Source organism: Bubalus bubalis, chromosome 16 (assembly GCF_019923935.1).
Source record: "Bubalus bubalis isolate 160015118507 breed Murrah chromosome 16, NDDB_SH_1, whole genome shotgun sequence".
Classification (NCBI taxonomy): domain Eukaryota; kingdom Metazoa; phylum Chordata; class Mammalia; order Artiodactyla; family Bovidae; genus Bubalus; species Bubalus bubalis.
The window spans coordinates 15,861,965-15,882,006 of record NC_059172.1 but is presented as its reverse complement, the minus strand read 5'-3'; positions in this window follow the sequence as shown (position 1 = coordinate 15,882,006).

Below are 20,042 nucleotides of genomic sequence, written 5' to 3'. Positions count from 1 at the left end.
AGACTTTGCTCAAACTCATGTCCATTGAGTTGGTGATACCAGCCAACCATCTCATCCTTTGTCACCCTATTCTCCTGCTGCCCTAAATCTTTCTCAGCATCAGAGTTTTTTCCAATGAGTTGGCTCTTCCCATCAGATGGCTAAAGTATTGGAGCTTCAGCTTCCGTATCAAGTGCTTCTAATGAATATTCAGGGTTGATTCCTTTTAGGATTAATGTTCAATCTCCTTGCAGTCCAAGGTACTCTTTAGAGTCTTCTCCAGCACCACAATTCAAAGCATCAATTCTTCTGTGCTTAGCTTTCTTTATGGTCCAACTCTCCCATCCATAGGTGACTACTCAAAAAACCATAGCTTTGTCCATAGGGAGCTTTGTTAGCCAAGCTTACCTCTTGTTCAACCTTATTTTTCTTGCTTGGATACCTGGGGTTTTGATTCAGAGCCTAGTTGATGCTCAGTTTCTTTACCTTGAAAGTCTACAATAAGTCCATGTCTTCTGCTTCCTAGGTTGTCTCTCTACCCTCCCACACTATGTAGGTCCGAGTCTGAGAAATGCTGGAAACTGAGTGCATGTTGGAATCAGACCCCCTCTTTTGTTGTCTTTACTTCACAGGCACTGGGAGATTGAAGAATACATCACTCTGTGTTTAAGAACCTCATGGCTTAGCACCCCAGCCCCCAATCCTGGCCTCCTGTGTGTAAATACCAAAGTGCTTATGTCAAGCCGGGTGATCATCTCTAAACCTCTATTTTTTTTTTTTTTTTTTACTGCCTGTTCTGAGTGACCACTGATAGTTTTCCTGTTCTCTTTCCCCCAGTGGAACCTCTCTACCTATGTGTGTGTATGTGTGTGTGTGTGTGAGTTAGCTCAGTCATGCCCAACTTTGTGATCCCATGGACTGTAGCCCACCAGACTCCTCTGTCCATGGAATTTCCTTCTCCCTTCTCTGTCTCTAGCTGAGATAAGCCTAATTCTTAACCTTCATCCAGAATCAATAACCACCACTGGGGGAAAGCTGCTATTGTTTGTCAGTGTAATTTATGAAATTAAAACTCTGAGAAGGGAAATATGGTGGTATAGAAATGAAGTGTGACAATGTTTCAAGAATTATGAACTTCCCTTACACACTGATGTAGCCAGAGGTAACACTGTGCTGCTTCTTCTTCCTTTTTTGCAATTCTGTTATTAAATACTAAGGCAATTGACTATGAAAAGTCTCCAATATCTTTAATTTCATGTTGGTAATATCTAAGATTGGAATCAGAAACCAGATGTTTAAAGTTAGTGATAATGAAGAGAATTTGAGAACTTGAGAGCTTTTGACAAGGCAATGTGCTAATTTAGCCATTATCCTTTGTCCAAATAAATAAGGAAAGTAAATAAAATTTACACTTTACTAGTCTGTATTTTGTTATCATTTAGTTAAAGTTCTGTTCAAATGTATACAGTAAGGGCAAAGCATTTTCTGTATTAGTGGCTTACTTTTGTAGTTCCATTTTGTATAACCTTGAAATTATAAATATTCCTTATGAGAATATATCTGAAATAATTTTTTTCTAGTAAATCACTTTTAAAAAGTGGATATGTAATTCTTTAGATTTTAAAACAATGAAAAATGTAATCTTTTTATAAGCCTAACCTTTGCAGAGTCTACTTACTGTTCAAAATTGTCTTGAGTTAGATATGCAGACATTAAGGTACAAAGCTAAAAGAATACTAACGTGGTGTATTGTTTTACAACTTATATCCATCTAGAATTCCTATTAATTGACTAACAGACACATAGATAAGTTTCCCCAATTTGACTACTATATTATAATCATGCATTTGTAGCATTTGATATGTATCCACTCAAAACTATTTCATCGTAAAAAAAAAACCTTACATATGAGCTATTTATACCACTGAATGATTTTACAGTGATCACAATTTCCTTTCTAGTAAATCAATGAAGTATATTGCAATACAAATATTCATAAAATTGATGTTCACAAAAGTATAAAGACGAATCCAGTACCATATATAAAAATATATCTTCTTCACACTAGTTATACTTAAAATGAAGTTTCTTGGGACATATGTTACAATTCACGTCCTCCCACACAATTTTAGAAAAGGTCTAAGTTCGAAACTAGGAAAACAGCAGCAAAGAAGAGTTACAAAATTTAATGTGCTCATATGCAAATGTCAGTTAGAATCAGAGAATCAAAAACTGCAATTAACCTCTGAGATCATTTATCTTCATGATAGAGATACCAGAGAAAAGAATTTGCCAAACGGATCCCCTTGTTTGTCTCTTGAGTACTATTCAGAAGAGAAATGAGATTTCAGAAAATTGCACAAAGCAACAACAGTTGACTCAAAATTTTTAAATTCTGTGTTCTCACAGTTTAGGCTTCGACCCTCCCTCCATCCCAACTCTTTCACCTGCTTTGCTTTTAAAATACGGTAAGAGTTAAAGTTAAATCTTACTCAATCTTTGGAATTCTGAGGAAAATCTCATTAGCTTTCTTTTAAACTCAAAATGAAATTCTGTAGGAATTAACAAAGAAGATACTGCTGTATAGCACAGGGTACTCTACTCAGTATTCTGTAATGGCTTATATAGGAAAAAAGTCTTGAAAAAAAAAACAGTGGGTACATGTATATGTATAGCTGATTCACTTTGCTGTAACTAACACAACACTTTAGATTAAGTATACGCCAATAATTTTTTTTTTAAAAAAGAATTAAATGAAAACTCCAAAATATATATCATGAAATTGTGTATATCCAAGTGAGGTCAGGGTAACTTTATTTCTGAATTTTACCTAGCTGCTGATGTTTTATATCCTAACTCCAAGATATTATTTGAAATCTAATTTAAATGACTTAATTGACTCTAAACTGAATAATAGCCCTATGGTCTTCTATTGATTGAAAGTAAATGTCAAGATGATAAAAACTAATCAACTCTGTTTTACTCCATTGAAATGTTAAAAGTTCCATAAACATAAATTTCACAAACAATAGTTGTCCTTACTTTAAGGACCCCAGATATTGCCATTTTTATAATCCTGCTAGGTTTCCAGAACAGTTTCTGGATTCACATCAGACACCTATAAATGCTTTAAGCTTTATGGCATTAAAAAGACTGCCAAAAGACTATGAATATTTCAAATAACTTTCTTATAAACTTTCATAGAAGTTGAACTTCCCATATTAATGGGAAATTGTAATTATTAATCTGAATATCACAGGATAATAAATCAAATGGCCAAATATAGTTGGTATTCCTAATTATTTTGAAATTATATTCTATACCATTCACTAATTTTTTAATGTTCATTTATAAAAACAAAATGGCTGTCAGGTGATCAGTCATTTGCAAAGCATTACTGCTTGGAAAGCTTTTATGAAACTTGAAATTTACAGTAAATCAGTTTTAGTCATTCTTTTATTCTTCCAGAACGAATGGTAATAAATCTCAATGTGTATGTGCTACATCAATATGACAATCCATGGTATCAAGGTAGTAAATGAAACTCTCAAAGCTGTGCATTTAAATATGCTCCATTTCACTCAAGAATAGGAAACACTGATTATGAATCAGCTTGATTTAAGGACATGATTTAAAGATATTTTTTCCTTCTTTTCTTCTTTCTGACTATAATCCAGGAAATTCAGCCATCCAAAAAAACAACATGGCTGGATTCAGTTATAAATAACTTCTTGTCAGTGTTGCTAAATGTATAAGATAGAACTCTGCACTATGTTGAATAGAATCAAAATAAATTAGAAAATAAAGTGTAATCCTCTGGTCGACGTGTAAAGGTTATAGGAATGGGTATTTAAACAATAATATTAAATATATTGCATGCTTTTGTTTACTTCCACTTACAAGTTCATCACATATTTAAGTTGGAATTCTCAGAATAATCTTTTTCCTAATAAAAAATCAGATCCATCCCTTGGCACCCTAGGTGTCATGTTATGAAGGCTTCTCATTTTGTTAATCTTTGTAATTAATCTGGAAGGCAGTAGTCAGGTAAGAAGGAAGAGACTGCTGACTGGTTCTAAAATGACCTCAAACTCATGTTCCAAAGAATATGCTCCATTAAAATTATCAGGTCAGAAAGGTGATATAAATCTCCTTGACAAGAAGTAGAATGAAGCTGTCATCCAGTAAAGGTTGGACACCTCACCACTGTCTCTCTAATACATACTTGCCTAAAAATAAAATAAGTAAAGAAACTTGCCAATTCTTAACTCCCACCTGAATGAATAAAAAGGTTCTGACTAAAGTGAACAGAGGTAGACTATCTACTGTCGGGTCCTTTCAGCAGATAGGGAAGACACTTGCATTCTAGACCATTGTTGCTGATCTGAAGAACCAAAGCTATTTAGATTCAATGAAAAATATTTGTTGAATTGAAAAGTATTCCAAACTTGAAATCAGACTACAAGAGCTGGCAAATATGTTAGTTTATGTGCCTGCTTCAGAAAAAAAAATTAAAGTTATATTTTATGCTGTTATAAATTTTAAAAGGTTTTACCTTTAAAATACTAAAAGTATTTAAAATACTGAAAATATTTAAAATACTGAAAGCATTTTAATTGTAAAATATTAATACTAAAGTTGCTGAGCAACATGATTATCCTCTTCCAAACATATATCTTCTGTGTAGATATGTTAACAGGATATTTCTACAGCTCAGTACTTAGACCCTTGCTAGGTCTAAGACTATAGCTTTTGTACCTGTGCATTTCCTATGAGACAGTGCAAGAAACAAGTCACCAATCAAAAAACAATAATTATCATCCTGATTAAATAGCCCTTAAATAGATGTTCTTCTAGAAGACTTTCTTTCAGTAATTCTTCATGATATCTATGGCTCATCCATGTTCCCCCTGCTATATTTCAAGATGGCAACCTCTTCCTGATGACTTTTCTACTGCAGTTGCTGTTCTGATCATCTTAATAAAGGCAAGTACTCCTCAGGCTTTGTTTCTGATGAGACAATACATAATCAGCAGCAAAATTTTCTCTCCTTTATCTATGCTATTCTTTAATTTATAGAGCCATGTATAAAGTTCATGAATTCCTAATGTTCAGCAGCTGCAAGAGAGTTTTAAAGACCCTAAGCATATATTTATTTTTCCTAACAATGTCCTCACCTATGGCTTCACTGATATCATTCTATAGGGTGTTGAGAGGAAAAGAAATCAAACTAGGAAGCAAAACACCTAAGTTTAGTCCTATCTCCGATACTAAACTTTGGGAATGTCTTTAGGGAATTCTTTGGACATATCAGGATCATAGTTTTCTCATTAGTATCATAAGAGAGGGCTTCCCTGGTGGTTCAGTGGTAAAGAATCCACCTGCAAGTGCAAGAGATGTGGATTCAAGCCTGGGGTTGAGAAGATCCCCTAGAGAAGGAAACGGCAACCCACTCCAGTGTTCTCGCCTGGGAAATCCCATGGGCATAGGAGCCTGATGAGCTATAAACCATGGCATTGCAAAGAGTCAGACATGACTGAGAGACTGAGCACACATGCCTATTACATAATGTATAGTTCTGTGTTTTTTCAGAAGGATCATCATTTGTCATAAGTCTCCTGTACAGTACAATGGAGAAAAGAATGGTTAAAAACCAATTTAGATTAACATCCAAACCCAGTATTCATTAACTGTATTTCTTTGGTACTTTATTGAATGTTTCTGAACCTTCATTCTCATTTGGAAAATTAAAGTAGTAGTAAATACCTTGCACGGTCTTCCCTGGTAGCTCAGCTGGTAAAAAATTTGCCTGCAATGCAGGAGACCCCAGTTCCACTCCTGGGTCAGGAAGATCTCCTGGAGAAGGGATAGGTTACCCCCTCCAGAATTCTTGGGCTTTCCTGGTGACTCAGATGGTAAAGAATCTGCCTGCAATGCAAGAGACACGGGCTCAATCCCTGGGCTGGGAAAATCCCCTGGAAGAGGTTATGGCAACCCACTCTTGTATTCTTGCCCAGAGAATCCCCATGGACAGAAGAGCCTGGCAGGCTACAGTCCATGGAGTCCTAAAAAGTCATACACAACTAAGTGACTAAGCACAGCACAGCAAATACCCTGATATTTGGTACGTGTGTTACATGATGAACTAGAACTAAGGGTTAAATTAATATTAACCCCTTTACTCCTTGTGCTGTGTGCTAAGTCACTTCAGTTGTGCCTGACTCTTTGCAACCCCATATACTATAGCCACCAGGCTCTTCTGTCCATGGGATTCTCCAGGCAAGAATACTGGAGTGGGTTGCCATGCCCTCCTCCTTTACCCATTATTCAAGCCCAATTCGAATTGATGCCTTCTTGAAGATGTTAATGATTTCTTTATTTCAAGGCACATACTATTCTAGGTATGCAGTTTTTTAAAAAATATTTGAATCACTATCAATAATATTTCTGTATCCTGTATTCTTTCTTTATTAAGAATAATCACTATGTGATAAATTGCAGTATTGACTTAAAGTTGATTTCATAATACAAGTGTTCTAAAACGTTGCATTTAATATAAAGGTCGTAACTTTGTCCTGTACAATCAAAAGTGGTAGAAAATGTGAGTGAACATAGTAATGAATATAAATCTATTGCACTTAATCATAATGGAACCTAGGAATTAGTAAGAATGGGTGAATGAGTGTCTGGGTTTTGATCTTGAGAAGCTGAGAATTTGAAGCTGCAGAAACCCAACTCTGCACTTGGAAGAGTCTAGGATTTCAATGAAAATGCCAATCATTATCTAACCTGGACTGTCAATTCATGAACCCTAAATAACAGAACTAGAAATAGGAAGATAATTATAATCAAAATAATTCTAGAGAATGAGTACTTGTTAAAAAATGACTGAAATAAAACTCCATCACCCTGAAATTTTTTTGTAGAACACTTCAGTTTGGCTTTTGATCATGCCCACTTTATACTAAAATGACCAAGCAAACAGTACAATTTTGAGTGATAGTCCAGAAATTAGTTTGTTTTAGTCAGTTTTGTGGTGTACATTTAGCTAAGCATTGATATGTGGAGTTATAGTATCTTATGCATCTCTGAAGATAATACTTAGTTCATGGTATCTTGCTGCTGCTGCTAAGTCACTTTAGTCGTGTCCGACCCTGTGCGACCCCATAGATGGCAGCCCACCAGGCTCCCCTGTCCCTGGGATTCTCCAGGCAAGAACACTGGAGTGGGTTGCCATTTCCTTGTCTAACGCATGAAAGTGAAAAGTGAAAGTGAAGTCACTCAGTTGTGTCTGACTCTTAGCGACCCCATGGACTGCAGCCTACCAGGCTCCTCAGTCCATGGGATTTTCCAGGCAAGAGTACTGGAGTGGGGTGCCATTGCCTTCTCCGTCATGCTTTCTTAAGCTCTCTTTATTGAGCTCCCATTATTTAAATAAACCATTACCATTGCTTCATGCTTTTAATTGTACCTGATCTTGACATTTAAGAATAAAGTAGTTTTATTTTCAACTAAGATTTTTTCTTTCACATCAAGAGAGAGAAACTTTGAAATCTAGCTGCAAAAGTTACTCCATTAATCAAATCAACTTTTTAGAAATCACCCTTTCCTTCCACTGGATCAACATGTGTAAGTGCAGACATCCTGCAAAGTTCCTGTTAACAAAATTGAAATTCCCAATTTGAATGTTTCTTGATTCAATAATTATAAAAAAAAAAAAATCATTGAGAACCTAGAGTCCAGCAAAGCCTGTCATTTAACTGTTTGGGGTTGAAGAGGAATGGTGATTTTTAACATCATGGCTGTTAATCTAATTGTATTATATCCTCCTGTACATATTTATCAGCGATTGCTCAATTTTTCAGGAATGTGTATATTTTTCATTAATAAAACACAGAAATATAACTTAGTTATAAACATAGGTTATTTGAAATTAATTGAAAAAGGAAATCAGTAGCTATTCTAAATGTCAACAATAGAGCATTCAAGAGGTCTTTACAGGAGCTAGCCCGGAAGCAAGTGGAGGACACAGTTGCTGCCTCTGGAAGCACACTAGAATGACCTCTATCTGGGGCTTTTGGTGTGCCAAGTCTTTCTCATAAGTGGTAACAGCAGTTAGGCTCTTTGCTGCAGATGAGAGAAAAAGGCACCAAAGGGAACTATTCTCCACCCTGCAATCAACAAGAAAATGCTGTGCCAAGAGAAATTATAATTATAGAGTGATGTGTTAATGAGCTTTGAAAATGTTTGGCTGGATAAAGAGAAAAGTATCTGGGTTGACTAAAACAACTATGACCCTGAAAATATAATACACATTATTAACTATAAGTCTGTGTGCCAGAGTGTATTTGCCTGTATATGGGTGCAATTGTGGAGAAGTTGTATGAATACCTCCTAGATGTCCTTGTGCATGCTCACACAATCAGTTTATTAAAATGTCTCCATATGAATTAAGAAATAGCCTCAGGATATTACCATCTTATTTAAGTGATCCAAGGAAAGCAGTGTAACTTTCAGCAAATTTTAGATAGGACAATCAAGTCCAAGAACAACCAGTTTGAAAAGTAAATTTTCTTGGAAACATTTTACTATTTTTTTCATACCTCATTTACTTTATTCATTCATCTGTCAGTGAACACTTCAGCTACTTCCATATCTTGACTATTATAGATTATGCTGAAATGAACCTGGAAGTGCATATATTTTTTCAAGATATTTTCTTTGTTTTGAATAAATACTGAGAGTGGAATTGCTGAATCAAAGGCTAGATTCTTGACATTGTTCTTTTTTATTTATTTATTTATTTATATATAAATTTATTTATTTTAATTGGAGGCTAATTACTTTACAGTATTGTATTGCTTTTGCCATACATCAACATGAATCTGCCACGTGTGTACACATGTTCCCAACATTTTACCTTTTGAATGGATCTAGTTACAAACCCTGGTGGCTATGACCTACCAGCTCTCTGCTCACAAACTATCCAGTTCTCATTGCTATAATTAACTTGGTCAAGGTTCTTGAATTTAAAAAAAAAAAAAAAGAAAGAAAGAAAAAATTCCTAGTAAGTACTTAAAAAGAACCCTGAATACAGGACAATATAATTTACATCAGTTCAAATTCTCTGCTGATTCCTATATTTACCTGCATATTAATTGAGAAGCTAAATTAACTATTTGTAATGAGCTAGGTTTTCCCTCATCCTTGTCTCACCCACTTATAACACTGACTCCACCACCATGTTTCCTGGTCTGTTATTCCAGATCTTCCAAAATTACATTACTGCCAAGACTGTGGGATGAAAATTGCCAATTGCAAAGTTTCAGCACAAAGTGACTGTTGCTCAGTGCACGCATGGCCCCAAAACCTAAGCTCCAGGTTGCATCAGCATGACATTAAGGTGTTTATTTACAATGAAGACACTGCATTAGCTTTGTTTTACATAGTCTATAATTAATGATTGCAAAGAGTCGGACACAACAGAACAACTGAACAACAAATGATCTTCAAGTGACTAAGTGTGCAATTTGTTTGACTTTCGATAATTAGGAAAAATTAAATTTACCTCAATATGGCCTCTCATGTATATACCAGTATGCTTTCTTAAGTATGGAAAACACGTAAAGTTAGTATATGCCATGATCTTTCATTGAAGAATGCTTAAAGAACGCATGCATATGTGCTAGCTCACTTGAGTTGTGTCCAACTCTTTGCAACCATATAGATCAAAGCACATCAATCTCCTCTGTCCATGGACTTCTCCAGGCAGGAATACTAGAGTGGGTTACCATGTCCTCCTGCAGGGGATCTTCCACACTTAGGGACTGAATTCGTGTCTCCTGTGGTTCTTGCACTACAGGCAGGTTCTTTACTGCTGAACCACCAGAGAAGCCCTAGAGAATGTATACAAGTTCTGTCTTTTGTTGAGGAGAGAAACAGCCGTTACTGAGCTAGAATTCTAACATCTTAAGGCTAGAACTTCCCAACCATAGCTGCTCTAGCTGCAGGCACAGTCTTCTGTCTTCATACTTAAAGTATGGCACATAGGCTGGTAGGATCATAATTAGCATTATACAGAAGTTGCTAAAAATTTAGAAACCCATTCCCCTCCTCAAGACCATGTAAATCAAAATCTGTGATTCAATTTAATAAGATCCCCAGATGACTGATTATACATTAAATTTCAAGAAACACTACTCTTATATGCAGGATCATCCAGTTACTTGGGCTTTCATTTTATTCTAGAATGTTTCTGTAAATGTTGTTAGATACCTTGTCTTGATATACCAGGTATATACTAATCCAGGAGGGTAAAGAAAATTGCAATGAAACAAGCCTAGGGCTACTTTTATAGGTAGATGTGCCAGGGAACATTTGGCAAAATGAATAGTAACAGTTTTTATTTATTTTTTTTACTTGTTTTATTTATTTTTTTAAATTTTATTTTATTTTTAAACTTTACAATATTGTATTAGTTTTGCCAAATATCGAAATGAATCTTTTAAACTAGGGGTGCTCAAAACTGGCTTTGCATTAAAAGTCTTGTGGAGAATTTTTAAAAATTACCTGTGCAAGAGACTTATCCTAAAACAAATCGGGGTTACAAAAGTTGAGACAGGGTCACTGGGAATTTTGAAAAGCTTCCAAGGCTGTTCTAATTTTCAGTCAAGGAAAATACACAATATCACAGAAAATTTAGCAGATATTTTAATTGGATTAAATTGAAATCTACCATATTATGGAAAATTTAGCAGGGAGTTTAATTGAATTAAAGTAGTCTGGACCAATGACTTTCAAATATTTATATAAGACTAAATATGTAAAGATCCAGGACTCAAACAAATTCAATTATAAGTGCTACTCATATTTTTAATAAGCACAAACATATTAGGAACCCACCATTATAACTAAACTTTGCTCTAAATTAAGCCAATGTGATTTTTTCCTGGATGAAACAAAACTTCTCTACTACTTGTATATAACCAAAACTGGAACTCAACAACAAATAGGTGGAGTGATCTGGAAAGGGTTTAATTAAATTATACTAGCCAATGATTGGAGAAGGCAATGGCACCCCACTCCAGTGCTCTTGCCTGGAAAATCCCATGGATGGAGGAGCCTGGTGGGCTGCAGTCCATGGGGTTGCTGGGAGTCGGACATGACTGAGCGACTGCAATTTCACTTTTCACTTTCATTCATTGGAGAAGAAAATGGAAACCCACTCCAGTGTTCTTGCCTGGAGAATCCCAGAGACGGGGGAGCCTGGTGGGCTGCCGTCTATGGGGTGGCACAGAGTTGGACACGACTGAAGCGACTTAGCAGCAGCAGCAGCAGCCAATGATTAATAATTTTTAAAAGATATTCTTTCTAATCTATATACATTTTATTTCTTTTTCCTGCCTGCTGCTGCTGCTACTGCTAAGTTGCTTCAGTCGTGTCCGACTCTGTGCCACCCCATGACGGCAGCCCATCAGGCTCCCCCGTCTCTGGGATTCTCCAGGCAAGAACACTGGAGCAGGTTGCCATTTCCTTCAATGCATGAAAGTGAAAAGTGAAAGTGAAGTTGCTCTGTCATGTCTGACTCTTAGCAACCCCATGGACTGCAGCCCACCAGGCTCCTCCGTCCATGGGATTTTCCAGGCAAGAGTACTGGAACAGGTTGCCATTTCCTTCTCCAATGCATGAAAGTGAAAAGTGAAAGTGAAGTTGCTCTGTCATGTCTGACTCTTAGCAACCCCATGGACTGCAGCCCACCAGGCTCCTCCGTCCATGGGATTTTCCAGGCAAGAGTACTGGAGTGGGGTGCCATTGCCTAGAACTGCCATATGACCCAGCAATCCCACTGCTGGGCATACACACCAAGGAAACCAGAATTGAAAGAGACACGTGTACCCCAATGTTCATCACAGCACTGTTTATAATAGCCAGGACATGGAAGCAACCTAGATGTCCATTAGCAGATGAATGGATAAGAAAGCCTGGTACATATACACAATGGAATATTACTCAGCCATTAAAAATAATACATTTAAATCAGTTCTAATGAGGTGGATGAAACTGGAGCCTATTATACAGAGTGAAGTTAGCCAGAAAGAAGAATACCAATACAGTACTAATATATATATATATTAATGCATATATATATAATATATATACTATATATAATATAGTATTAATGCATATATATGGAATTTAAAAACAGAGTAACGATAACCCTGTATGTGAGACAGCAAAAGAGACACAGATGTATAGAACAGTCTTTTGGACTCTGTGAGAGAGGGCAAGGGTGGGATCATATGGGAGAATAGCATTGAAACATGTAAATTATCACATGTGAAACGAATCACCAGTTCAGGTTCTATGCATGATACAGGATGCTTGGGGCTGGTGCACTGGGATGACCCAGAAGGATGGGATGGGGAGGGGGATTCAGGATGTGGATCATGAGTACACCCATGGCAGATTCATGCCAATTTATGGCAAAACCAATACAATATTGTAAAGTAAAAAAATAAATAAATAAACTGAAAAAAAAAAAAACCAACTTCCATACAATGCAGAAAAGGAACAATGACTGAGGACATCCTTGCCTTGTTCTCAATTACAGAGGGAGGACATCCATTCTGTCTCAATTAATTATGATGTGAGCTATAGCTTTTTAAAAATGCTCTTTATTACAGGAAGTTGCTCTTGGATTTTGTTAAATTCTTTTTTGACATTGATTATATGATCATATCATTTTTTTACCCTGTTGATGTGGAAAATTACATTGATTTATTGTTAATGGGTGAATAGCCTTTGATACCTGGAAGAGGATGTCATCAAGCAAAGATGACCTAGTTGACACTAGAGTTAGATCTGGGCAATCAGAGGCTCCTACGCCCTCCCCCATTCTTGGAATTTATGTTCTACCCAGTGTTCCCATAGATGGAATTGTTTTCAAGGACACAGTCTTGAGAAAAGCAGCGTGTTGTATGGAGATTCCTTAAAAAACTAAAAATAGAGCTACCATAGGACCCCGCAATCCCATTCCTGGACATATATCCAGAGATAAATATGATCCAAAAGGATACATGTGCTCCAAATTTCATTGAAGCACTGTCTACAATAGCCAACACATGGAAGCAACCTAAGTGTCCTTCAACAGAGGCATGGATAAAGAAAATATGGTACATATATCAGTGGAATATTTCTCAGCCTTAAAAAATAATAAAATAATCCCATTTGCAGCAACATGGATGGATATATTCGATTGTCTTACCGAGTGAAGTCAGGCAGAGAAAGAAATATCAGATGACATCCCTTATATGTGGAATTTAAAAATAAATGATACAAATGACCTTTACTTACTAAAGAGAAAGAGACTCACAGACTTAGAGAATGAACTCATGGTTGCCGGGGGTAGTACAGGGGAAGGAGTAGTTGGGGAGTTTGGGATGGACATATACACACCGCTATGTTTAAAATGGATCACCAACAGGGTCTGTATAGCATATGGAGCTCTGCTCAATGTTACAAGGCAACCTGGATGGAAAGAGAGTTTGGGGGAGAATAGATACATGTACCTGTATGGCTGAGTCTCTTTGCTGTTCACATAACAATATCACAACATTATTAATCAGTTACACTCCAATACAAAATAAAAAGTTTTTTAAAAAAGTAATGTGCTGTTGAGACCATCTGGATAGTATAGGTGTGTGACCCAGTTAAAGCCTTTATATAAACTTTTAAGATGCTGGCAGGCAGGAGATCCACTCCTCTTGTGTCCTTAGGACACACCACGTATATTTGTCCCCTTGCCTGTTAAACTTTCCATCTAACCATCGTGAAATTAAAAGACACTTACTCCTTGGAAGGAAAGTTAAGACCAACCTAGATAGCATATTCAAAAGCAGAGACATTACTTTGCCAACAAAGGTCCGTCTAGTCAAGGCTATGGTTTTTCCTGTGGTCACATATGGATGTGAGAGTTGGACTATAAAGAAAGCTGAGTCCCGAAGAATTGATGCTTTTGAACTGTGGTGTTGGAAAAGACTCTTAAGAGTCCCTTGGACTGCAAGGAGATTCAACCAGTCCATTCTAAAGGATATCAGTCCTGGGTGTTCATTGGAAGGACTGATGTTGAAGCTGAAACTCCAGTACTTTGGCCACCTCATGCAAAAAGCTGGCTCCTTAGAAAAGACCCTGATGCTGGGAAAGATTGAGGGCAGGAGGAGAAGGGGATGACAGAGGATGATATGGCTGGGTGGCATCACTGACTCAATGGACATGGGTTTGAGTGGACTCCGGGAGTTGGTGATGGACAGGGAGACTTGGTGTGCTGCAGTTCATGGGGTTGCAAAGAGGTGGACATGACTGAGCAACTGAACTGAACTGAACCGAACCATCTGAAGTGGTCCTCCTCTTTTCTCAGCCTCTTCATGCCCTTCCTTTACAGCATCCAATTTGGGAATCAATACCACATGGTTGTGGTATATAATTCCTTTTATTTAGATTCAACTTGCTAACAGTTTATTGTGGAATTTTGCATCCAACTTCACAAGAGACATTGGTCTATAGTTTTCCTTCCTTGTAATGTCTTTATCTGGTTTTGGTTTTAGAGTAATACTGGCATCAGAGAGTGAGTTAAAGAGTATTCTCTCTGAGTCAAGTTTCTGGAGAGATTCTAGAGAATGGGTATTATTCTTTCTTAAATATTTCACAGTATTCACAAGTGAACAAGTGAATCTGAACATGTTGCCTTTTTTGAAGACTATTAGCAGTGATTCAATTTATTTAATAAATATAGCACTTTCCAAGTTATCTATTTTTCCTAGTGTGCTTTGATACTTGTGTCTTTCATGGAATTGGTTCATTTTATTTACACTATCGAATATGTGGACATAGACTTGTTCTACATATTTCTTTTATATTCTTTTAATAGTCATGAGATCTGTTTTGATGACCCACTTCTAGGTAATTTGTGTCCCCTGTTTTAATTGTGTATTTGTTGTGTATTTGCTTAGCCAAGTTAAAGATAATAATTTTTTTCTGAGAACGTTTCTCACCAGTCAAGTCTGCTGGCAGTGAATTTTCTTAGTTTTAGTTTTGGTTTATCTCAGAAAATTTTTTATTTCTGCTTCACTTTTAAAGAATAATCTTGCTGGCCACAGATTATTGGTTAAACTAAATTTAATGTATGTTAATTAAATGAACTTGAGCTAAGCTTATTATTTTGTAGAGTATCAAATTGATTCAATTTTAGATTCAGTTCAGTTCAGTTCAGTCGCTCAGTCGTGTCCGACTATTTGCGATCCCATGAATCACAGCACGCGAGGCCTCCCTGTCCATCACCAACTCCCGGAGTTCACACAGACTCACGTCCATCGAGTCAGTGATGCCATCCAGCCATCTCATCCTCTGTCGTCCCCTTCTCCTCTTGCCCCCAATCCCTCCCAGCATCAGAGTTTTTTCCAATGAGTCAACTCTTTGCATGAGGTGGCCAGAGTACTGGAGTTTCAGCTTTAGCATCATTCCTTCCAAAGAAATCCCAGGGCTGATATCCTTCAGAATGGACTGGTTGGATCTCCTTGCAGTCCAAGGGACTCTCAAGAGTCTTCTCCAACACCACAGTTCAAAAGCATCAATTCTTCGGCTGTTTCCCTTTCTTTGCATTATAAAATAACAAAAAAATGATGTTCAAATTTTCTATCCAACAGTTATATGGTATCTAGTTTCAATCTACTTAACTATGTCTATATTTCTTTTTCCCTTCCAGTTTTATTTAGATAACTGAACATCTCTCATTGTATACATGTAAGGCGAACAACAGAATTTGACATATGGACATACTTCAAAATGATTACCACATGGGTAGTGAACGTCCATCACTTCACAGTTACCAAAACCTTTTATTGTACTTCACGCAATTACCAAAACCTTTTATTGTGAACCTTTAGGATCTACTCAGCAACTTTCAAAGATGCAATACAATACTTTCAAAGTCACCAAGTTGTACCTTATATCCCAAAGCTCATTCATCTTGTAACTGAAAGTTTGCTTTTTTTTTCACCAGCTTAACCCATTTCCCTCCTTTAAACCTACTTCTAGTAACTACCAATCTGTTCTCTGTTTCTATGAATTCGTTTGCTTAATTTTTTTTTCTTTTAAGATTCTGCATATGCATATAAGTAAGATCATATAGTATTTGTCTCTCTGGCTTATTTCAATCAAGGTTCATATTGTTACAAATGGCAGGATTTCCTTCTTTTTATGGGTAAATTGTATATAGATGCCACATTTTCTTTATCTATTTATCTATTAGTGAACTATAGGTTGTTTCTTTGTCTTGACATTGTAAATAATGCTGGAAGATATGAGAGAGTGGGCTTCCGAGTCAGCACAGTGATAATGAATCTGCCTGCCATTGCAGGAGATGCGGGGTTAATTCCTGGATCAGGGGGATCCCCTGGTGGAAGAAATGGCAACCCACTCCACTATTCTTGCCAGGATAAGCCCATGGACAGAGGAGGCTGGTGGGCTGTAGTCCATGGGGTTGCAAAGAGTCAGACATGCCTAAGCAACTGAGCACTCAAGCACATACAGAAGAGTATAGATGTCTCTTTGAGACAATGATTTCATTTCTTTTGGATATATACCCAGAAGTGGAATTGTTGGATCACATGATAGTTCAATTTTTATTTATTTTTGAGGAACTTTCATCATGTTTTCCATAGAAACTGTACTGGTTTACATTCCTACCCCTAGTGTACAAGTGTTCCCTTTTTTCCCCCCACATTCTCACCAGTACTTGCTTTCTCTCATCTTTTGTATAACAGCATTTCTAACAGGTATGAATTGATTTCTCACGGTGGTTTTGGTTTACATTTCCCTGATGATTAGTGATGCTGAGTACCTTCTCATGTACCTGTTAATTATTTGAATATCTTCTTTGGAAAATTGTCCATTTAGGTGCATTGGCCATTTATTAATTCAACTATTTAGGGTTTTGCTATTGAGTGGTATGGATTTCTTATCAAATATGTGATTTGCCAATATTTTCTTCCATTCCATAAGTTGCCTTTTTACTTTATTGATGGATTTCTTTGCTGTGCAGGAGCTTTTTAGTCTTGATGTAGTCCCACGTGTTTATATTTGCTTTTGTTGCTTGTGCTTTATGTGTCATATCCAAAAATCCATTGCCAAGACCAATGTCAAAAGCTTTGACACTTTTCCTATACATTTTTTCCAGGCCTTTTTATGATTTTATGTTCTACATTTAAGTATAAATATCTAGATAAGGTTTTACAGACCTATGTAATATATACAATAATTGTATTGTATATATTCAGTTCAGTTCAGTTCAGTCGCTCAGTCATGTCCGACTCTTTGTGACCTCATGGACTGCAGCACGCCAGGCCTCCCTGTCCATCACCAACTCCTGGAGTTCACTCAAACTCATGTGCATTGACTTGGTGATGCCATCCAACCATTTCATCCTCTGTTGTCCCCTTCTCCTCCCGCCTTCTATCTTTCCCAGCATTAGGGTCTTTTCCAATGAGTCAGTTGGAGTTTCAGTCTCAGCATCAGTCCTTCCGATGAATATTCAGGACTGATTTCCTTTAGGATAGACTGGTTGGATTTCCTTGCTGTTAATTCTAGTCTCAGTAGAATGTAAACTCTGTGAGGACAAATATGTTTGATTACTTGGTGCACTACTGTATCATTAGTACCTAAACCCAAAAGCCTAACAAATGCATAAATACAGTGACTGAACCTTGAATGTCATAAGCCTTTCATGGTATCTAGAAACACTTCCACGCATATGCATTTTGTCACCTGAGATCCTTAGGAAAACCAGCTTTGTCATTCTCAGTATATATGAAGAAACTTAGATTCAGATAAGTGAAGAGAGTTGCTCCAGATCCCCCCCAAAACTTACGCATTCTGACTTTTCCTGCTAGCATAGGTTTGTAGCCTGAAATAAAAGCTGACAAGATGATTTGTTGTTGGTAAATTATTAAGTCATGTCTGACTCTTTTGCCACCCCATGGACTGTAACCCTCTAGGCTGCTCTCTCTATGGGATTTCCCAGGCAAGAATCCTGGAGTGGGTTGCCATTTCCTCCTCCAGGGGTTCTTCCTGACCCAGGGATCAAACTCACATCTCCTGCATTGGCAGGCAGGTTCTTTACCACTGGGCCACCAGGGAAGCCCCTGACATATAATAAATACTCATTATTTTCTGGCCCTAGGGAGAGAAAATAAGGCACATTATTCATCGTTAACTCAGTTTTACAGAGCCTGTTTTTTTCACTCTTAGATAACAGCAATTATTCAGGGGGTATGTGGCTATTGGACAATTGAGGTATATAACTTACCTGGTGAGTAATATTATACATATTACCCATTATGCTCCTATTAAAAGCAAACTTGGATAGCTGTAAATCACAAGGAAAATCTGCATTAACTTAAGGGATAAAGTGCTAGTCTTTGAAGGAAATTTGTATAATGCTTGCTTCAGACCATAGTTCCTGGGGCTTCTCGTGACACAAGTTCACTCTCCTCTGCTGTTACGATTATTTTAGTAGAAATCTTAAGAATTTTTGATTGAGGTATGAGCAGAGGTTGATGTGCTGGGCAGGATTTTAATGAAGTTTATTTTTTGATAGCCATTTTTCATGATACAACAAGCCCTGCTTTTGTAGAAAATCTGAAAGCAAGGACACTGCCAGCGATGGCTGCTGCTTTTGTTGCCATCTTTTGTTTGTGAATTTGGAGAAGTTGTACAACATCTATAAATCTTAGACTCTCCTCATTTATATAAAAGGACAGGATGGTTTTCTATCTGAGGAATTAATCATCATAAGTCACTTCTGAAAATTTTCCACATGCCTAATTGCAATAACCAGCAAAACACAATTACTAAGAAGCACATCTTAGAAAATAACAAATAGTTTCTCCTTGCCAGTGGGTATCATTTGTGTTCACTGATTAATGTATTGGATAAACCTTTTTTATTAATGAGAACAAGAGAGAACAAACACCACGTTAGAGAAGATGTTTCACACAACATGGCGATATAGAAACATGGGTCAGATAGGCCACACTGGAAAGGAGCTGCAGATTGAATATTAACCTGGTTTTCTTAAACATTCACTTCATCCGTGCTTCTATTTGGGCTTCCCTCGTAGCTCAATCGGTAAAGAATTTGCCTACAATTCAGGAGACCCGGGTCCAATTCCTGGGTGGGGAAGATGGAGAAGGAAATGGCAACCCACTCCAGCATTCATGCCTGGAGAAGCCCATGGACAGAGGAGCCTGGCAGGCTACAGCCCATGGGCTCACAAGAGTCGGGCATGACTTAGTGACTAAACCTCCACCACCATGCTTCTATTTACCATTGAAGGGCTCACCAAGAAACTGAACATGAAACTGACCAACTATAATAATAAGCTGGTCTTTATGAATTTTTGTTTCTTAAGTAGCCTAATGTGAAAGTGTAAAATGTTTTTATAAGCATTTATGCAGTTCTGTGCTGCTTTTGGCTTCCCTGGTGACTCAGATGGTAAAGAATCTGAGAATCTGCCTGCGATGCAGGAGACCTGGGTTTGATCCCTGGATCAGGAGACCTGATTCCCCTGCAGAAGGGAATGGCAACCCACTCCAGTATGCTTGCCTGGAGAATTTCATGGACAGTGCTGCTTTGCAAAATAAATAAATCCTGAACAATCTGTGCAAGTATTCCTGCTATTTAAAGGAACCCTGTGGAAACATCCTCATTTATATGTTTCTTATGACCAAAGTTATGTGTGGTCAACATAGAGATTGTGAGAAAAAAATAGTTCTAATACCAAAACATAACCATGTCTTATTTTGCTCTGAAATAAGAATAACTTCCTTTGTGAATGCTGAATAGTCATATACTGATTAGTTTAACCCTTTCCTATGAGTTATGTATATTCCCAGTTTCACTTACATTGAAAACTATATACGTGGGTTCACGTCATGGAGACCCTCCTGAATCTGTTTTCCTTTCATTGACAGGTTCCTGAGGTTCATTCTTGCTGCTGTGTGTAGAAT